Below are 15,069 nucleotides of genomic sequence, written 5' to 3'. Positions count from 1 at the left end.
TGGCTTCTGAATGTCCTAGAGAGATCAGGTTTGTTTTAGTGTACTCCAATCAACAGCCCCTACAACCACAAAAAGGAATGGAGTCATTATCACTTAAGGTTTGTAAATGGCACCCAGAATTATGTTGCACGAAGCACAATTTAACATCATTCTGGGTCCATTTGTGTGAAAACAAGGTCCAATCAGGCTGAAACGCTACAAGAAGGTAGAATCTCTTGAGTTGTAAGTGATCTGAACGTTTCAAGATGATTGCTCATTCCTATAGGGGGTAAAACCATGTCCCAAAGGTCACCGGGCCTGGTGTCACTTTAAAGAAGTAGTCCAGTTACACATTTGTGGGCTTATAACTTGGCTTCTGAATGTCCTAGAGAGGTTAGGTTTGTTTTAGTGTTCTCCAATCAACAGCCCCTACAACCACAAAAAGGAATGGAGTAATTAGCACTTATGGTTTGTAAATTGCACCCAGAATTATGTTGCACGAAGCACAATTTCACATCATTCTGGGTCCATTTGTGTGAAAACAAGGTCCAATCAGGCTGAAACGTTACAGGAAGGTAGAATCTATTGAGTTGTAAGTGATCTGAACGTTTCATGATGATAATACTTTCCTAAGGGGGTCAAACCATGTCCCAAAGGTCACCGGATCTGGTGTCAATTTAAAGAAGTAGTCCAGTTACACATCTGTGGGCTTATAACTTGGCTTCTGAATGTCCTAGAGAGATCAGGTTTGTTTTAATGTACTCCAACCAACAGCCCCTACAACCACAAAATGGAATTGAGTCATTAGCACTTATGGTTTTTAAATGGCACCCAGAATTATGTTGCACGAAGCACAATTTCAAATCATTCTGGGTCCATTTGTGTGAAAACAAGGTCCAATCAGGCTGAAACGTTACAGGAAGGTAGAATCTATTGAGTTGTAAGTGATCTGAACATTTCAAGATGATCGCACATTCCTATAGGGGGTCAAACCATGTCCCAAAGGTCACCGGATCTGCTGTCAATTTAAAGAAGTAGTCCAGTTACACATTTGTGGGCTTATAACTTGGCTTCTGAATGTCCTAGAGAGATCAGGTTTGTTTTAATATACTCCAATCAACAGCCCCTACAACCACAAAAAGGAATGGAGTCATTAGCACTTATGGTTTGTAAATGGCACCCAGAAATATGTTGCACGAAGCACAATTTCACATCATTCTGGGTCCATTTGTGTGAAAACAAGGTCCAATCAGGCTGAAACGTTACAGGAAGGTAGAATCTATTGAGTTGTAAAAGATCTGAACGTTTCATGATGATAGCACTTTCCTAAGGGGGTCAAACCATGTCCCAAAGGTCACCGGATCTGGTGTCAATTTAAAGAAGTAGTCCAGTTACACATTTGTGGGCTTATAACTTGGCTTCTGAATGTCCTAGAGAGATCAGGTTTGTTTTAATGTACTCCATTCAACAGCCCCTACAACCACAAAAAGGAATGGAGTCATTAGCACTTATGGTTTGTAAATGGCACCCAGAATTATGTTGCACGAAGCAAAATTTCACATAATTCTGGGTCCATTTGTGTGAAAACAAGGTCCAATCAGGCTGAAACGTTACAAGAAGGTAGAATCTATTGAGTTGTAAGTGATCTGAACATTTCATGATGATCGCACATTCCTATAGGGGGTCAGACCATGTCCCAAAGGTCACCGGGCCAAGTCTCACTTTAAAGAAGTAGTCCAGTTACACCTTTGTGGGCTTATAACTTGGCTTCTGAATGTCCTAGAGAGATCAGGTTTGTTTTAGTATACTCCAATAAACAGCCCCTACATTCACAAAAAGGAATGGAGTCATTAGCACTTATGGTTTGTAAATGGCACCCAGAATTATGTTGCACGAAGCACAATTTCACATCATTCTGGGTTCATTTGTGTGAAAACAAGGTCCAATCAGGCTGAAACGTTACAGGAAGGTAGAATATATTTAGTTGTAAGTGATCTGAACGTTTCATGATGATAGCGCTTTCCTAAGGGGATCAAACCATGTCCCAAAGGTCACCGGATCTGGTGTCAATTAAAAGAAGTAGTCCAGTTACACATTTGTGGGCTTATAACTTGGCTTCTGAATGTCCTAGAGAGATCAGGTTTGTTTTAGTGTACTCCAATCAACAGCCCCTACAACCACAAAAGAAATGGAGTCATTAGCACTTATGGTTTGTAAATGGCACCCAGAATTATGTTGCACGAAGCACAATTTCACATCATTCTGGGTCCATTTGTTGTGAAAACAAGGTCCAATCAGGCTGAAACGTTACAAGAAGGTAGAATCTATTGAGTTGTAAGTGATCTGAACATTTCATGATGATCGCACATTCCTATAGGGGGTCAGACCATGTCCCAAAGGTCACCGGGCCAAGTGTCACTTTAAAGAAGTAGTCCAGTTACACCTTTGTGGGCTTATAACTTGGCTTCTGAATGTCCTAGAGAGATCAGGTTTGTTTTAGTGTACTCCAATCAACAGCCCCTACAACCACAAAAAGGAATGGAGTCATTAGCACTTATGGTTTGTAAATGGCACCCAGAATTATGTTGCACGAAGTACAATTTCACATCATTCTGGGTCCATTTGTGTGAAAACAAGGTCCAATCAGGCTGAAACGTTACAGGAAGGTAGAATCTATTGAGTTGTAAGTGATCTGAACGTTTCATGATGATAGCACTTTCCTAAGGGGGTCAAACCATGTCCCAAAGGTCACCGGATCTGGTGTCAATTTAAAGAAGTAGTCCAGTTACACATTTGTGGACTTATAACTTGGCTTCTGAATGTCCTAGAGAGATCAGGTTTGTTTTAATGTACTCCAATCAACAGCCCCTACAACCACAAAAAGGAATGGAGTCATTAGCATTTATGGTTTGTAAATGGCACCCAGAATTATGTTGCACGAAGCACAATTTCACATCATTCTGGGTTCATTTGTGTGAAAACAAGGTCCAATCAGGCTGAAACGTTACAGGAAGGTAGAATCTAATGAGTTGTAAGTGATCTGAACGTTTCATGATGATAGCACTTTCCTAAGGGGGTCAAACCATGTCCCAAATGTCACCGGATCTGGTGTCAATTTAAAGAAGTAGTCCAGTTACACATTTGTGGGCTTATAACTTGGCTTCTGAATGTCCTAGAGCGATCAGGTTTGCTTTAGTGTACTCCAATCAACAGCCCCTACAACCACAAAAAGGAATGGAGACATTAGCACTTATGGTTTTTAAATGGCACCCAGAATTATGTTGCACGAAGCACAATTTCACATCATTCTGGGTTCATTTGTGTGAAAACAAGGTCCAATCAGGCTGAAACAATACAGGAAGGTAGAATCTATTGAGTTGTAAGTGATCTGAACGTTTCATGATGATCGCACTTTCCTAAGGGGGTCAAACCATGTCCCAAAGGTCACCGGATCTGGTGTCACTTTAAAGAAGTAGTCCAGTTACACATTTGTGGGCTTATAACTTGGCTTCTGAATGTCCTAGAGAGGTCAGGGTTGTTTTAGTGTACTCCAATCAACAGCCCCTACAACAACAAAAAGGAATGGAGTCATTAGCACTTATGGTTTTTAAATGGCACCCAGAATTATGTTGCACGAAGCACAATTTCACATCATTCTGGGTTCATTTGTGTGAAAACAAGGTCCAATCAGGATGAAACGTTACAGGAAGGTAGAATCTACTGAGTTGTAAGTGATATGAACGTTTCATGATGATAGCACTTTCCTAAGGGGGTCAAACCATGTCCCAAAGATCACCGGATCTGGTGTCAATTTAAAGAAGTAGTCCAGTTACACATTTGTGGGCTTATAACTTGGCTTCTGAATGTCCTAGAGAGATCAGGTTTGTTTTAGTGTACTCCAATAAACAGCCCCTACAACCACAAAAAGGAATGGAGTCATTAGCACTTATGGTTTGTAAATGGCACCCAGAATAATGTTGCACGAAGCACAATTTCACATCATTCTGGGTCCATTTGTGTGAAAACAAGGTCCAATCAGGCTGAAACGCTACAAGAAGGTAGAATCTATTGAGTTGTAAGTGATCTGAACGTTTCTTGATGATCGCACATTCCTATAGGGGGTAAAACCATGTCCCAAAGGTCACCGGGCCTGGTGTCACTTTAAAGAAGTAGTCCAGTTACACCTTTGTGGGCTTATAACTTGGCTTCTGAATGTTCTAGAGAGGTTAGGTTTGTTTTAATGTACTCCAATCAACAGCCCCTACAACCACAAAAAGGAATGGAGTCATTAGCACTTATGGTTTGTAAATGGCACCCAGAATTATGTTGCACGAAGCACAATTTCACATCATTCTGGGTCCATTTGTGTGAAAACAAGGTCCAATCAGGCTGAAACGTTACAGGAAGGTAGAATCTATTGAGTTGTAAGTGATCTGAACGTTTCATGATGATAGCACTTTCCTAAGGGGGTCAAACCATGTCCCAAAGGTCACCGGATCTGGTGTCAATTTAAAGAAGTAGTCCAGTTACACATTTGTGGGCTTATAACTTGGCTTCTGAATGTCCTAGAGAGATCAGGTTTGTTTTAGTGTACTCCAATCAACAGCCCCTACAACCACAAAAGAAATGGAGTCATTAGCACTTATGGTTTGTAAATGGCACCCAGAATTATGTTGCACGAAGCACAATTTCACATCATTCTGGGTCCATTTGTGTGAAAACAAGGTCCAATCAGGCTGAAACGTTACAAGAAGGTAGAATCTATTGAGTTGTAAGTGATCTGAACGTTTCATGATGATCTCACATTCCCATAGGGGGTCAAACCATGTCCCAAAGGTCACCGGGCCTGGTGTCACTTTAAAGTAGTCCAGTTACACCTTTGTGGGCTTATAACTTGGCTTCTGAATGTCCTAGAGAGGTCAGGTTTGTTTTAGTGTACTCCAATCAACAGCCCCTACAACCACAAAAAGGAATGGAGTCATTAGCACTTATGGTTTGTAAATGGCACCCAGAATTATGTTGCACGAAGTACAATTTCACATCATTCTGGGTCCATTTGTGTGAAAACAAGGTCCAATCAGGCTGAAACGTTACAAGAAGGTAGAATCTATTGAGTTGTAAGTGATCTGAACGTTTCATGATGATAGCACTTTCCTAAGGGGGTCAAACCATGTCCCAAAGGTCACCGGATCTGGTGTCAATTTAAAGAAGTAGTCCAGTTACACATTTGTGGACTTATAACTTGGCTTCTGAATGTCCTAGAGAGATCAGGTTTGTTTTAATGTACTCCAATCAACAGCCCCTACAACCACAAAAAGGAATGGAGTCATTAGCATTTATGGTTTGTAAATGGCACCCAGAATTATGTTGCACGAAGCACAATTTCACATCATTCTGGGTTCATTTGTGTGAAAACAAGGTCCAATCAGGCTGAAACGTTACAGGAAGGTAGAATCTATTGAGTTGTAAGTGATCTGAACGTTTCATGATGATAGCACTTTCCTAAGGGGGTCAAACCATGTCCCAAAGGTCACCGGATCTGGTGTCAATTTAAAGAAGTAGTCCAGTTACACATTTGTGGGCTTATAACTTGGCTTCTGAATGTCCTAGAGCGATCAGGTTTGCTTTAGTGTACTCCAATCAACAGCCCCTACAACCACAAAAAGGAATGGAGACATTAGCACTTATGGTTTTTAAATGGCACCCAGAATTATGTTGCACGAAGCACAATTTCACATCATTCTGGGTTCATTTGTGTAAAAACAAGGTCCAATCAGGCTGAAACAATACAGGAAGGTAGAATCTATTGACTTGTAAGTGATCTGAACGTTTCATGATGATCGCACTTTCCTAAGGGGGTCAAACCATGTCCCAAAGGTCACCGGATCTGGTGTCACTTTAAAGAAGTAGTCCAGTTACACATTTGTGGGCTTATAACGTGGCTTCTGAATGTCCTAGAGAGGTCAGGGTTAATTTAGTGTACTCCAATCAACAGCCCCTACAACCACAAAAAGGAATGGAGTCATTAGCACTTATGGTTTTTAAATGGCACCCAGAATTATGTTGCACGAAGCACAATTTCACATCATTCTGGGTTCATTTGTGTGAAAACAAGGTCCAATCAGGCTGAAACGTTACAGGACGGTAGATTCTACTGAGTTGTAAGTGATCTGAACGTTTCATGATGATAGCACTTTCCTAAGGGGGTCAAACCATGTCCCAAAGATCACCGGATCTGGTGTCAATTTAAAGAAGTAGTCCAGTTACACATTTGTGGGCTTATAACTTGGCTTCTGAATGTCCTAGAGAGATCAGGTTTGTTTTAGTGTACTCCAATAAACAGCCCCTACAACCACAAAAAGGAATGGAGTCATTAGCACTTATGGTTTGTAAATGGCACCCAGAATTATGTTGCACGAAGCACAATTTCACATCATTCTGGGTCCATTTGTGTGAAAACAAGGTCCAATCAGGCTGAAACGCTACAAGAAGGTAGAATCTATTGAGTTGTAAGTGATCTGAACGTTTCAAGATGATCACACATTCCTATAGGGGGTAAAACCATGTCCCAAAGGTCACCGGGCCTGGTGTCACTTTAAAGAAGTAGTCCAGTTACACCTTTGTGGGCTTATAACTTGGCTTCTGAATGCCCTAGAGAGGTTAGGTTTGTTTTAATGTACTCCAATCAACAGCCCCTACAACCACAAAAAGGAATGGAGTCATTAGCACTTATGGTTTGTAAATGGCACCCAGAATTATGTTGCACGAAGCACAATTTCACATCATTCTGGGTCCATTTGTGTGAAAACAAGGTCCAATCAGGCTGAAACGTTACAGGAAGGTAGAATGTATTGAGTTGTAAGTGATCTGAATGTTTCATGATGATAGCACTTTCCTAAGGGGGTCAAACCATGTCCCAAAGGTCACCGGATCTGGTGTCAATTTAAAGAAGTAGTCCAGTTACACATTTGTGGGCTTATAACTTGGCTTCTGAATGTCCTAGAGAGATCAGGTTTGTTTTAATGTACTCCAATCAACAGCCCCTACAACCACAAAAAGGAATGGAGTCATTAGCACTTATGGTTTGTAAATGGCACCCAGAATTATTTTGCACGAAGCACAATTTCACATCATTCTGGGTCCATTTGTGTGAAAACAAGGTCCAATCAGGTTGATACGTTACAAGAAGGTAGAATCTATTGAGTTGTAAGTGATCTGAACGTTTCATGATGATAGCACTTTCCTAAGGGGGTCAAACCATGTCCCAAAGGTCACCGGATCTGGTGTCAATTTAAAGAAGTAGTCCAGTTACACATTTGTGGGCTTATAACTTGGCTTCTGAATGTCCTAGAGAGGTTAGGTTTGTTTTAGTGTTCTCCAATCAACAGCCCCTACAACCACAAAAAGGAATGGAGTCATTAGCACTTATGGTTTGTAAATGGCACCCAGAATTATGTTGCACGAAGCACAATTTCACATCATTCTGGGTCCTTTTGTGTGAAAACAAGGTCCAATCTTGCTGAAACGTTACAGGAAGGTAGAATCTATTGAGTTGTAAGTGATCTGAACGTTTCATGATGATAACACTTTCCTAAGGGGGTCAAACCATGTCCCAAAGGTCACCGGATCTGGTGTCAATTTAAAGAAGTAGTCCAGTTACACATTTGTGGGCTTATAACTTGGCTTCTGAATGTCCTAGAGAGATCAGGTTTGTTTTAATGTACTCCAATCAACATCCCCTACAACCACAAAATGTAATGGAGTCATTAGCACTTATGGTTTGTAAATGGCACCCAGAATTATGTTGCACGAAGCACAATTTCACATCATTCTGGGTCCATTTGTGTGAAAACAAGGTCCAATCAGGCTGAAACGTTACAAGACGGTAGAATCTATTAAGTTGTAAGTGATCTGAATGTTTCATGATGATAGCACTTCCCTAAGGGGGTCAAACCATGTCCCAAAGGTCACCGGATCTGGTGTCTAAAGAAGTAGTCCAGTTACAAATGTGTGGGCTTATAACTTGGCTTCTGAATGTCCTAGAGAGATCAGGTTTGTTTTAGTATACTCCAATCAACAGCCCCTACAACCACAAATAGGAATGGAGTCATTAGACTTATGGTTTTTAAATGGCACCCAGAAATATGTTGCACAAAGCACAATTTCACATCATTCTGGGTTCATTTGTGTGAAAACAAGGTCCAATCAGGCTGAAACGTTACAGGAAGGTAGAATCTATTGCGTTGTAAGTGATCTGAATGTTTCATGATGATAGCACATTCCTAAGGGGGTCAAACCATGTCCCAAAGGTTACCGGATCTGGTGTCAATTTAAAGAAGTAGTCTAGTTACACATTTGTGGGCTTAAACCTTGGCTTCTGAATGTCCTAGAGCGATCAGGTTTGTTTTAGTGTACTCCAATCAACAGCCCCTACAACCACAAAAAGGAATGGAGACATTAGCACTTATGGTTTTTAAATGGCACCCAGAATTATGTTGCACGAAGCACAATTTTACATCATTCTGGGTTCATTTGTGTAAAAACAAGGTCCAATCAGGCTGAAACAATACAGGAAGGTAGAATCTATTGAGTTGTAAGTGATCTGAACGTTTCAAGATGATCGCACATTCCTATAGGGGGTCAAACCATGTCCCAAATGTCACCGGGCCTGGTGTCACTTTAAAGAAGTAGTCCAGTTACACCTTTGTGGGCTTATAACTTGGCTTCTGAATGTCCTAGAGAGGTTAGGTTTGTTTTAGTGTACTCCAATCAAAAGCCCCTACAACCACAAAAAGGAATGGAGTCATTAGCACTTATGGTTTGTAAATGGCACCCAGAATTACGTTGCACGAAGCACAATTTCAAATCATTCTGGGTTCATTTGTATGAAAACAAGGTCCAATCAGGCTGAAATGTTACAGGAAGGTAGAATCTATTGAGTTGTAAGTGATCTGAACGTTTCATGATGATATCACTTTCCTAAGGGGGTCAAACCATGTCCCAAAGGTCACCGGATCTGGTGTCTAAAGAAGTAGTCCAGTTACAAATTTGTGGGCTTATAACTTGGCTTCTGAATGTCCTAGAGAGATCAGGTTTGTTTTAGTATACTCCAGTCAACAGCCCCTACAACCACAAAAAGGAATGGAGTCTTTAGACTTATGGTTTTTAAATGGCACCCAGAATTATGTTGCACGAAGCACAATTTCACATCATTCTGGGTTCATTTGTGTGAAAACAAGATCCAATCAGGCTGAAACGTTACAGGAAGGTAGAATCTATTGCGTTGTAAGTGATCTGAACGTTTCATGATGATAGCACTTTCCTAAGGGGTCAAACCATGTCCCAAAGGTCACCGGATCTGGTGTCAATTTAAAGAAGTAGTCCAGTTACACATTTGTGGGCTTATAACTTGGCCTCTGAATGTCCTAGAGCGATCAGGTTTGTTTTAGTGTACTCCAATCAACAGCCCCTACAACCACAAAAAGGAATGGAGTCATTAGCACTTATGGGTTTTAAATGGCACCCAGAATTATGTTCCACGAAGCACAATTTCACATCATTCTGGGTTCATTTGTGTGAAAACAAGGTCCAATCGGGCTGAAACGTTACAGGAAGGTAGAATCTATTGAGTTGTAAGTGATCTGAACGTTTCATGATGATAGCACTTTCCTAAGGGGGTCAAACCATGTCCCAAAGGTCACCGGATCTGGTGTCAATTTAAAGAAGTAGTCCAGTTACACATTTGTGGGCTTATAACTTGGCTTCTGAATGTCCTAGAGAGATCAGGTTTGTTTTAATGTACTCCAACCAACAGCCCCTACAACCACAAAAAGGAATTGAGTCATTAGCACTTATGGTTTTTAAATGGCACCCAGAATTATGTTGCACGAAGCACAATTTCACATCATTCTGGGTCCATTTGTGTGAAAACAAGGTCCAATCAGGCTGAAACGTTACAGGAAGGTAGAATCTATTGAGATGTAAGTGATCTGAACGTTTCAAGATGATCGCACATTCCTATAGGGGGTCAAACCATGTCCCAAAGGTCACCGGATCTGGTGTCAATTTAAAGAAGTAGTCCAGTTACACATTTGTGGGCTTATAACTTGGCTTCTGAATGTCCTAGAGAGGTTAGGTTTGTTTTAATATACTCCAATCAACAGCCCCTGCAACCACAAAAAGGAATGGAGTCATTAGCACTTATGGTTTGTAAATGGCACCCAGAAATATGTTGCACGAAGCACAATTTCACATCATTCTGGGTCCATTTGTGTGAAAACAAGGTCCAATCAGACTGAAACGTTACAGGAAGGTAGAATCTATTGAGTTGTAAAAGATCTGAACGTTTCATGATGATAGCACTTTCCTAAGGGGGTCAAACCATGTCCCAAAGGTCACCGGATCTGGTGTCAATTTAAAGAAGTAGTCCAGTTACACATTTGTGGGCTTATAACTTGGCTTCTGAATGTCCTAGAGAGATCAGGTTTGTTTTAATGTACTCCAATCAACATCCCCTACAACCACAAAATGTAATGGAGTCATTAGCACTTATGGTTTGTAAATGGCACCCAGAATTATGTTGCACGAAGCACAATTTCACATCATTCTGGGTCCATTTGTGTGAAAACAAGGTCCAATCAGGCTGAAACGTTACAAGACGGTAGAATCTATTAAGTTGTAAGTGATCTGAACGTTTCATGATGATAGCACTTCCCTAAGGGGGTCAAACCATGTCCCAAAGGTCACCGGATCTGGTGTCTAAAGAAGTAGTCCAGTTACAAATTTGTGGGCTTATAACTTGGCTTCTGAATGTCCTAGAGAGATCAGGTTTGTTTTAGTATACTCCAATCAACAGCCCCTACAACCACAAAAAGGAATGGAGTCATTAGACTTATGGTTTTTAAATGGCACCCAGAATTATGTTGCACAAAGCACAATTTCACATCATTCTGGGTTCATTTGTGTGAAAACAAGGTCCAATCAGGCTGAAACGTTACAGGAAGGTAGAATCTATTGCGTTGTAAGTGATCTGAACGTTTCATGATGATAGCACATTCCTAAGGGGGTCAAACCATGTCCCAAAGGTTACCGGATCTGGTGTCAATTTAAAGAAGTAGTCTAGTTACACATTTGTGGGCTTAAACCTTGGCTTCTGAATGTCCTAGAGCGATCAGGTTTGTTTTAGTGTACTCCAATCAACAGCCCCTACAACCACAAAAAGGAATGGAGACATTAGCACTTATGGTTTTTAAATGGCACCCAGAATTATGTTGCACGAAGCACAATTTTACATTATTCTGGGTTCATTTGTGTAAAAACAAGGTCCAATCAGGCTGAAACAATACAGGAAGGTAGAATCTATTGAGTTGTAAGTGATCTGAACGTTTCAAGATGATCGCACATTCCTATAGGGGGTCAAACCATGTCCCAAATGTCACCGGGCCTGGTGTCACTTTAAAGAAGTAGTCCAGTTACACCTTTGTGGGCTTATAACTTGGCTTCTGAATGTCCTAGAGAGATCAGGTTTGTTTTAGTATACTCCAATCAACAGCCCCTACAACCACAAAAAGGAATGGAGTCATTAGACTTATGGTTTTTAAATGGCACCCAGAATTATTTTGCACGAAGCACAATTTCACATCATTCTGGGTTCATTTGTATGAAAACAAGGTCCAATCAGGCTGAAACGTTACTGGAAGCTAGAATCTATTGTGTTGTAAGTGATCTGAACGTTTCATGATGATAGCGCTTTCCTAAGGGGGTCAAACCATGTCCCAAAGGTCACCGGATCTGGTGTCAATTTAAAGAAGTAGTCCAGTTACACATTTGTGGGCTTATAACTTGGCTTCTGAATGTCCTAGAGAGATCAGGTTTGTTTTAGTATACTCCAATCAACAGCCCCTACAACCACAAAAAGGAATGGAGTCATTAGCACTTATGGTTTGTAAATGGCACCCAGAATTATGTTGCACGAAGCACAATTTCACATCATTCTGGGTCCATTTGTGTGAAAACAAGGTCCAATCAGGTTGATACGTTACAAGAAGGTAGAATCTATTGAGTTGTAAGTGATCTGAACGTTTCATGATGATAGCACTTTCCTAAGGGGGTCAAACCATGTCCCAAAGGTCACCGGATCTGGTGTCAATTTAAAGAATTAGTCCAGTTACACATTTGTGGGCTTATAACTTGGCTTCTGAATGTCCTAGAGAGGTTAGGTTTGTTTTAGTGTTCTCCAATCAACAGCCCCTACAACCACAAAAAGGAATGGAGTCATTAGCACTTATGGTTTGTAAATGGCACCCAGAATTATGTTGCACGAAGCACAATTTCACATCATTCTGGGTCCATTTGTGTGAAAACAAGGTCCAATCTTGCTGAAACGTTACAGGAAGGTAGAATCTATTGAGTTGTAAGTGATCTGAACGTTTCATGATGATAGCACATTCCTAAGGGGGTCAAACCATGTCCCAAAGGTTACCAGATCTGGTGTCAATTTAAAGAAGTAGTCTAGTTACACATTTGTGGGCTTAAACCTTGGCTTCTGAATGTCCTAGAGCGATCAGGTTTGTTTTAGTGTACTCCAATCAACAGCCCCTACAACCACAAAAAGGAATGGAGACATTAGCACTTATGGTTTTTAAATGGCACCCAGAATTATGTTGCACGAAGCACAATTTTACATTATTCTGGGTTCATTTGTGTAAAAACAAGGTCCAATCAGGCTGAAACAATACAGGAAGGTAGAATCTATTGAGTTGTAAGTGATCTGAACGTTTCAAGATGATCGCACATTCCTATAGGGGGTCAAACCATGTCCCAAATGTCACCGGGCCTGGTGTCACTTTAAAGAAGTAGTCCAGTTACACCTTTGTGGGCTTATAACTTGGCTTCTGAATGTCCTAGAGAGATCAGGTTTGTTTCAGTATACTCCAATCAACAGCCCCTACAACCACAAAAAGGAATGGAGTCATTAGACTTATGGTTTTTAAATGGCACCCAGAATTATTTTGCACGAAGCACAATTTCACATCATTCTGGGTTCATTTGTATGAAAACAAGGTCCAATCAGGCTGAAACGTTACTGGAAGCTAGAATCTATTGTGTTGTAAGTGATCTGAACGTTTCATGATGATAGCGCTTTCCTAAGGGGGTCAAACCATGTCCCAAAGGTCACCGGATCTGGTGTCAATTTAAAGAAGTAGTCCAGTTACACATTTGTGGGCTTATAACTTGGCTTCTGAATGTCCTAGAGAGATCAGGTTTGTTTTAGTATACTCCAATCAACAGCCCCTACAACCACAAAAAGGAATGGAGTCATTAGCACTTATGGTTTGTAAATGGCACCCAGAATTATGTTGCACGAAGCACAATTTCACATCATTCTGGGTCCATTTGTGTGAAAACAAGGTCCAATCAGGTTGATACGTTACAAGAAGGTAGAATCTATTGAGTTGTAAGTGATCTGAACGTTTCATGATGATAGCACTTTCCTAAGGGGGTCAAACCATGTCCCAAAGGTCACCGGATCTGGTGTCAATTTAAAGAATTAGTCCAGTTACACATTTGTGGGCTTATAACTTGGCTTCTGAATGTCCTAGAGAGGTTAGGTTTGTTTTAGTGTTCTCCAATCAACAGCCCCTACAACCACAAAAAGGAATGGAGTCATTAGCACTTATGGTTTGTAAATGGCACCCAGAATTATGTTGCACGAAGCACAATTTCACATCATTCTGGGTCCATTTGTGTGAAAACAAGGTCCAATCTTGCTGAAACGTTACAGGAAGGTAGAATCTATTGAGTTGTAAGTGATCTGAACGTTTCATGATGATAACACTTTCCTAAGGGGGTCAAACCATGTCCCAAAGGTCACCGGATCTGGTGTCAATTTAAAGAAGTAGTCCAGTTACACATTTGTGGGCTTATAACTTGGCTTCTGAATGTCCTAGAGAGATCAGGTTTGTTTTAATGTACTCCAATCAACATCCCCTACAACCACAAAATGTAATGGAGTCATTAGCACTTATGGTTTGTAAATGGCACCCAGAATTATGTTGCACGAAGCACAATTTCACATCATTCTGGGTCCATTTGTGTGAAAACAAGGTCCAATCAGGCTGAAACGTTACAAGACGGTAGAATCTATTAAGTTGTAAGTGATCTGAACGTTTCATGATGATAGCACTTCCCTAAGGGGGTCAAACCATGTCACAAAGGTCACCGGATCTGGTGTCTAAAGAAGTAGTCCAGTTACAAATTTGTGGGCTTATAACTTGGCTTCTGAATGTCCTAGAGAGATCAGGTTTGTTTTAGTATACTCCAATCAACAGCCCCTACAACCACAAAAAGGAATGGAGTCATTAGACTTATGGTTTTTAAATGGCACCCAGAAATATGTTGCACAAAGCACAATTTCACATCATTCTGGGTTCATTTGTGTGAAAACAAGGTCCAATCAGGCTGAAACGTTACAGGAAGGTAGAATCTATTGCGTTGTAAGTGATCTGAACGTTTCATGATGATAGCACATTCCTAAGGGGGTCAAACCATGTCCCAAAGGTTACCGGATCTGGTGTCAATTTAAAGAAGTAGTCTAGTTACACATTTGTGGGCTTAAACCTTGGCTTCTGAATGTCCTAGAGCGATCAGGTTTGTTTTAGTGTACTCCAATCAACAGCCCCTACAACCACAAAAAGGAATGGAGACATTAGCACTTATGGTTTTTAAATGGCACCCAGAATTATGTTGCACGAAGCACAATTTTACATCATTTTGGGTTCATTTGTGTAAAAACAAGGTCCAATCAGGCTGAAACAATACAGGAAGGTAGAATCTATTGAGTTGTAAGTGATCTGAACGTTTCAAGATGATCGCACATTCCTATAGGGGGTCAAACCATGTCCCAAATGTCACCGGGCCTGGTGTCACTTTAAAGAAGTAGTCCAGTTACACCTTTGTGGGCTTATAACTTGGCTTCTGAATGTCCTAGAGAGGTTAGGTTTGTTTTAGTGTACTCCAATCAAAAGCCCCTACAACCACAAAAAGGAATGGAGTCATTAGCACTTATGGTTTGTAAATGGCACCCAGAAT

Source organism: Nothobranchius furzeri, chromosome 13 (assembly GCF_043380555.1).
Source record: "Nothobranchius furzeri strain GRZ-AD chromosome 13, NfurGRZ-RIMD1, whole genome shotgun sequence".
Classification (NCBI taxonomy): Eukaryota; Metazoa; Chordata; class Actinopteri; order Cyprinodontiformes; family Nothobranchiidae; genus Nothobranchius; species Nothobranchius furzeri.
This window is presented reverse-complemented; position numbering follows the sequence as displayed.